The 6,602-nt window shown below is 33.6% G+C and overlaps 1 long non-coding RNA gene across 1 annotated transcript in view; it reads left to right on the top strand.

Annotated features, from left to right (window-relative positions):
- Positions 1–4,878, top strand: part of LOC110454741 — a 23,279-nt gene extending 18,401 nt beyond the window's left edge. Inside the window, exon 4 of the long non-coding RNA XR_002463401.1 lies at positions 4,712–4,878. This is a non-coding gene — a long non-coding RNA (uncharacterized LOC110454741). The remainder of the gene's footprint in view (positions 1–4,711) is intronic.
- Positions 4,879–6,602: the final 1,724 nt, after the last annotated feature.

A 6,602-nucleotide genomic window follows, 5' to 3' on the forward strand; every position in this document is an offset into this window, starting at 1 on the left:
TATTATACCTGGATACAGAACTGATCACTCTTGTATAGTCTTAGATGTTAATTTCAGGAATGTTGAATGTGGCAGAGGATACTTGAAATATAATACTTCCCTCTTAGAAACTTGCATACAACAAGTCAAACATTGCATTTAAGGAACTGTAGATGAATATATTGTTGAAGGAGACAAAAATAATTTAGAAAATATTTTTTTGGGTGTAAATGACCAATTTTTTTGTTTTAAGTTTTGAAAGCTCATTTCGTTCACTCAAAATATCTTATTCAATCTCAAAAGCAAAAGACAAAGAAAAATGGAGAAAGAATTACAGTCAGAAATAGAAGAACCTGAACCCAAGTGACAACTTAAGTATTAAATTTAGTAATAAAAACAAGAACGTGAAACAATTAGAAAAAATATAGCGAAAGGTCTTCTTTTACAGTCAAAAGCAAGTTGGTATGAAAATGGGGAAAGGGCAAATAAGTATTTTTGTGATTTGGAGAAAAGACATTTCGTTAAAAAAAGTATGAATGAATTAATATCAGAAAAGGGGGATATGCTTGATAGCCAAGGAGAGATAATTGAAAAAGAGGTTATTTTTTTAGAACCTATATGAATCTGAACAAAATGCCTTTACACATTTTAAACACTTAACAATGCTGATAAAAATAGTGGAAAGGGGACATTAAACGTTATGAATTAACACAAGTTTTAAAATGTATGGCTAAAAGGAAGAGTCCTGGTCTAACGGTTTCAGTGTGGAATTTTTTTTATTTATTTTTTAAAAGACGTAGGATTTTTTATGCAAATCAATTAGTTATGCTTACAATACAGGTTAATTGTCTGATTTTCAAAAGCAAGGTATTGTTACATGCATTCAAAAGGAAGATAAGGATAGGCGATACTTAAAAAACTAGCGGCCGATTTCTCTATTAAATGTAGACTACAAAATAGCATCAGTAACAATAGCAAATAGAATTAAATATGTTCTTCCAAAAGTTATAAGTAAAACACAAACAGGTATTATTAAGGGTAGGTTTATAGGGGATAACACTAGGCTTTTGTATGTTATAATGAACTTATAAGAAGAAAATAATCAGTCTGGACTCCTATTCATCTTGGATTTTGAAAAGGCATTTGATTCGATTGAGTGGAGTTTTATAAACAAGGCTTTAAAATCTTTCAACTTAAGAGAGTCACTAAGTTTTTTTAATAGAAATTCCAAAAGCTGCATAATTAAGAAAGGTCACTTGTCATCTAACTTTGAATTAGGTCGAGGTTGTCATCAAGGTAACCCTTTTTTACCATATTTTTTTAATAGGGGTTGGACTCTTAGCTCTTGCGATGAAATCGAATAATAATATTAAAGGGATAGTTTTAGCCGGTAATGTATTCCTTCTGGGCCAATATGCTGATGTACCTATATTCTGCTTGATTAAGTCAGTCGTTATATACTGCAGTCCGAACATAAAAAGATTTTGCCAGGGTATCTGGATTGAAGTTAAATTTACAAAAATTAAGCCTGTACTGGATAGGAAATAAAAAGTTCTCTAATGATAGAATATGTACAGATTTGAAATTAAACTAGCCAACTTTAAACTTTAAACTGCTTGGTATTGTGTTTTCATTTAATCTTGATGATACGGGACGCATAAACTATGAGATTAAACTGCAACAAGGCAATGAACTTCTACGTTACCTGAGCTGTCGAGATCTTACTTAAATTGGGCGTATTACAATTTCAATCATTTGGAAACTGTTCCTTCTTCAAACTTTATTCAGTACTATTCCGTAGTAAACTTAATTGATAACTGGAAGCCATTTAACGGAAACAAAATAGAAAATAGTGAAATTGTAATACCAACTAGAAAGGGGGATATTGTCTCGCTCATGTTAAGCTACAAGGATTTAAAGTTTATCTATAAAAAGTTTGTTTCAAATGTCATAATAATGCCTAAACATGGCCAAGTAGAATGGAAATCCGTTTTTGAAATGGATGAGGATTTTAACTGGCAAGATATTTATATGAATGCATTTAACTGTACAAGGGAAACAAAATTACAAACTTTCCAATACAAAATCAATCATAGGATTCTACCAACTAATAAAGTGCTAGTAAAATGAAATTAATAATAAATCAATTATGTACATTCTGTAACAGAGAAACAGAAACATTGGAACACAGTTTTACTCAATGCTATTATGTACATAGATTATTGGATGATTTTAATGTTTGGTCTACTGAGCATGATGATAGACAGCCGTATATTGATTTTCAAGATATAGATATCCTTTTTGGAAATTCAAAGATTGGACTATTATTAAACCATTTTCTGATACTAATTAAACATCTTATATACTGAAGCCGCATTAAAGAAATGTGTAAGATTATTTTAACGCAAACAATGAAAGTAGAGAAGTTCTTTTTGCGATGAAAAATAAATCTCTATTAATCTCCCAAAATGAATAGGGCCCATTCAAACATTTTTTAATAATAATGACTTTAATTAATTATTATTCTTAATATTACTTAGACTTCTTGGTTTTCTTTAAAAAGAAGTTCTCTCCCCTTATATGTTTGAAATGTTTGATACCCTCGTATGTTCACTAGTGGTGATTCCGGTACCTAGCTAGCCAATCAGGGGGTTCCCACTTTCCTGTCTCATCTGTATCATGCCTCAGTGCATTTACCAAGTATTATATAGTATCTTTGTATATATTATTAATTAGAAAACTTCAAACTGTATGAATGAATAGATTAAATGAGCGAATGAAAGGAAACGATGAAAGACTTAATGGAAATAATAAATGTATGATTGAATGAAAACAAAGTATAAATTAAAACAAGGATGTAATGAATAAGTTATCAATTGAATAAATAGGGCTAAACTGGGTCGAATTGTTAAAAGTTCACAAATCTTCTTCCTCAGTCTAAGATGTACTACAATCAAATACTCTTCATGGATAGAATGGTCCGTATGTGCTTTAACTAAATTTTAAATTTCATTACCCCTGGGACATCTGCTTTCCCTTTAGGAGGGGTAGAAATTACAATATTTTATCTAGAGAAAAATTTGGTCTTTTCTCAGCAAAACAAATATTAAAACTTGGTGGGAATAGTTATAGTGAGATGGCAATTAAATGGTAAGAGAAAATGATGCACTGCCTCGCCCGATGGTGCTAGATGGGTTGGGCCCAAATGGATGAAAGTGTTTAAAATTAAGAAAATCTTCTTCCTTAGACTAAAATGAATCAGGATAAAAAAAGTCTTTGTAGATAAAGGTACATTGGAGCTATAGCCAATAAAAGACAATTTCATTTTTTTGGGACAACTGCTTCCCTTTGAGAAAAGGTAAAGATTTTCACACCTTTGAATGTAATTTGATTATTATCAGTAGGAAGTAATTCGAACTTTGTTCGAATAATTGTGATGAGATACTTATAATATTGATTAAAACATTAATATCCTGCCTTACTTCTGGGACCAGACAGGCTGGGCCAAAAAGGGGAAAGGGTGTAAGATGGGGTCCACTCCAATGCTAAAAGTCCCATATGGTCCGCCCACACAGCGATTTTTTAAATTTAAAACACTTTAGCCAGACTGCTTTCTGTATTGAAAATGATGAAGTCGTCTCCCTTTGTACGTATTTGGCCAAATGGGAGCTCCTTGAATTACTCCTGCTCAGCAAATGAATTTATAACTACTCAAGAGCCTGAAAAATTACTATTTTAATCTAAAGCAAATTTGTTTCCTTATAATGTTGCTGATATGGTGTAGTTGATCATTCGATAGCAAATATGTACTTATTTACTAGAATCTGTGATGCCAGTCCTTGGTGCTTTTTCAAAACTGGAGTAAAAACAGATGAGCTTAAAATCACTTGACACAATGTCTCATTCCTCATGGTATGCTTTATAGTGTAAGTCGACCAAATATTAATATTTATAAATTGTGCTACATATATATTCATTGTGTGGGAAAATATTTTTAAATTCTGAAACCGGTGAAGTTGTCGTTTCCGAATTAAGTGACCAATATTTCTGACTTTCTGCTTAAAGAGTAAAATAGCATTTGTAAATTTAATCGTAGCCTGTGCATATCAAACAACTTATTGAAAGTGAAATTATCAAGTTTTTATAGGAAGATGACGAATTCTAGCACTTGCATTTAGTTTTTTGATTTAACGAAATACTCGAATATTACTTTGAAGACAGTGACCTCAACCCCTGCAGTGTCTATTATCATATGTAGCATATTCGACATTTAATTATTTCATGAATATTTATTTGCTATTTCTGTTCATTCCATTATAATTCATTATTTAAGACAAGAAGCCGATCCAGTTGATGGCTTTCAAATAAATCTTTATTACAACAAAGCAATTTCATTTTGATGCAAAGAAGTAAATTATGCAACAAAGTTTAAAAATAGGCGACAGACACTAGAAGCCGCAAATTGACACCCATCATATTTAACTGGTTACCATGTGTGAATACACAAATACAAACTTCATATTATTACAGGAAAATTGTCAAAGATAAAACAAAAAAGTGATTTGGACATTGAATTTAAGGTTTTTAATGTTTTTTGATGGAAATTACCACCTCTCCCCGGCACACAGGTCAAAATAATAAATAATATTTAACGCTTTGCTGTCAAATATATTTACTTTTTAAGGTTTTGTGTTTTTGAAACGTTATTGATTTTACTATTTTATCATTATAGTTGGGCAGCACATGTGTCGTCGGTGAGACCAATCTCTTAGAGAGGTTTTCTACATTCCCTGAATATATACTGTGGAAGACGCGCTATAACCTTGCTGCAGCTTTCTTCGAATACTATTACTATCCAGGAGACTGCATCAGGTGCACTTTATGCGCAGCCATGCATCTACTTCCGGGTTCGTATGGTGTTATTTTTATTCACTTCATGGTGTTTATTATGTAGTAACTGAAACAAATCGCGTTATTATCTCAGATGTGCCAAGTGCATATTCGTACGCCATCTATCTCTACATCAATTTGGACTTTGAACTTGATAAGTGTTAATCCATAAACATTAACATTTATCAATGCTAACATAATGAGAAATCCTTGAAAAAATACAAGGAGAACACGACTAGGTATTCTAGAAAGGTAAACATCTCCCGCTTCATCGATGACACCCGCCATATAAATCTAAGTCGAATTCAAGTAATGTCACGTCCTAAAATCGATAACTCGGGTGGTTTCAACAAAACCTGAAGTATATTTCTCCGCGCGATCCTGATTGCGACCATAAAACTGGTCCATAGCCTCCATCAACCTACGTTTGGTTTGGTTTGGCTTACTTTTTCTTAACGCCCTATTAACAGCTAAGGTCATTTAAGGACGTGCCTCCATGTGTTTATGCGTGATTGCATGTGTGTGGGCGTGCATGTGTGTTGTATGTGTGCTGGAGACAGGGTATGTTGGAGTGCTTACCTCCTTGTGATAGCGCGGATCTGATGCCGACTTTATAGTGCTATCTCACTAAAATACCATGCTGAGGGAACCCAGCACAGCATTATACTGACAACGGGTGAACCAGTTGTTGCCATTCCCCTTAATGCTGAACGCTAAGCAAAGAATAACAACTACCATTTTAAGGACTTTGGTATGTCCCGGCCACGGGACAAAACCCGTTGCCTTCCTCACCTGGGCGAACGCTCAACATTAAGACCAGAAGTGAGGTGTTGCCAAGCAAGGCGCTAGGAAATAAAAAGTAATTAGAAGTAAAAAGAAAAATTGGGTCCCAAATATTGCAATGGGTGTAACAGATTAATTTTGGTCGCTTTTGTGTCCCCCAAATAGAAGACACCAAAGCAAATCCCCAATTCTGCAGGGGGTTCGACATTAGTCGCCTCCTAATACATACATGCATTGGGTTACAGCAGGCGTATTTTTTCCCGATTCGCTTTCTGCAGGGATGTATCAACCTGCGTCTTTGAAAACTAAGTGGTAATATTTGGAGCAAACCAACTGTTAAAGGTCACAAGGATCAAATATGTTAAAATCTTTAAACGACTTCTTCTGAATAATCAATAGGCCCAGAATGTTGATATGCAAGTAGCATGCTAGAGTAAAGGGCTACCGAGTTTGTTAAAATGAATGACCTAGACCCATGTTCAAGGTCACATAGGTCAAATATATTTAAACCTTTAAACAATTTCTTCTGAATAATCAAAATTCCAAGGATGATAATATTTAGCCCGTAACATGCCGAGATGAATGGCTACCACGGTTGTTGAAATTAATGACCATGAATTTTATTCTAGGTCATAGGGATCAAATATGTTTAAAATTTTTAAACGACTTCTTATGAATTACCAAAAGGCTCAAGATGATGATAACTTGCCAGTAGTATGCTAGGATTTAGGGTAACTAAGTTTGTTCGAATAAATGACCTTGAATTAAAAAAGGGTGATGATATATGGCCGGTAGTATGCTAGGATGAAGGGCTATCAGTTTTGTTTAAATAAATGGAGTCAAATATGTTTAAAATCTTTAAATGACTTCTGCTGAATAACCAGGATGCCCAGAATGTTGATATGTGGGCAGTTGCACACTTGGATGAAAGGCTATCAAGTGAATTGAAT

Source organism: Mizuhopecten yessoensis, unplaced genomic scaffold (assembly GCF_002113885.1).
Source record: "Mizuhopecten yessoensis strain PY_sf001 unplaced genomic scaffold, ASM211388v2 scaffold8047, whole genome shotgun sequence".
In the NCBI taxonomy this organism is placed as follows: Eukaryota; Metazoa; Mollusca; class Bivalvia; order Pectinida; family Pectinidae; genus Mizuhopecten; species Mizuhopecten yessoensis.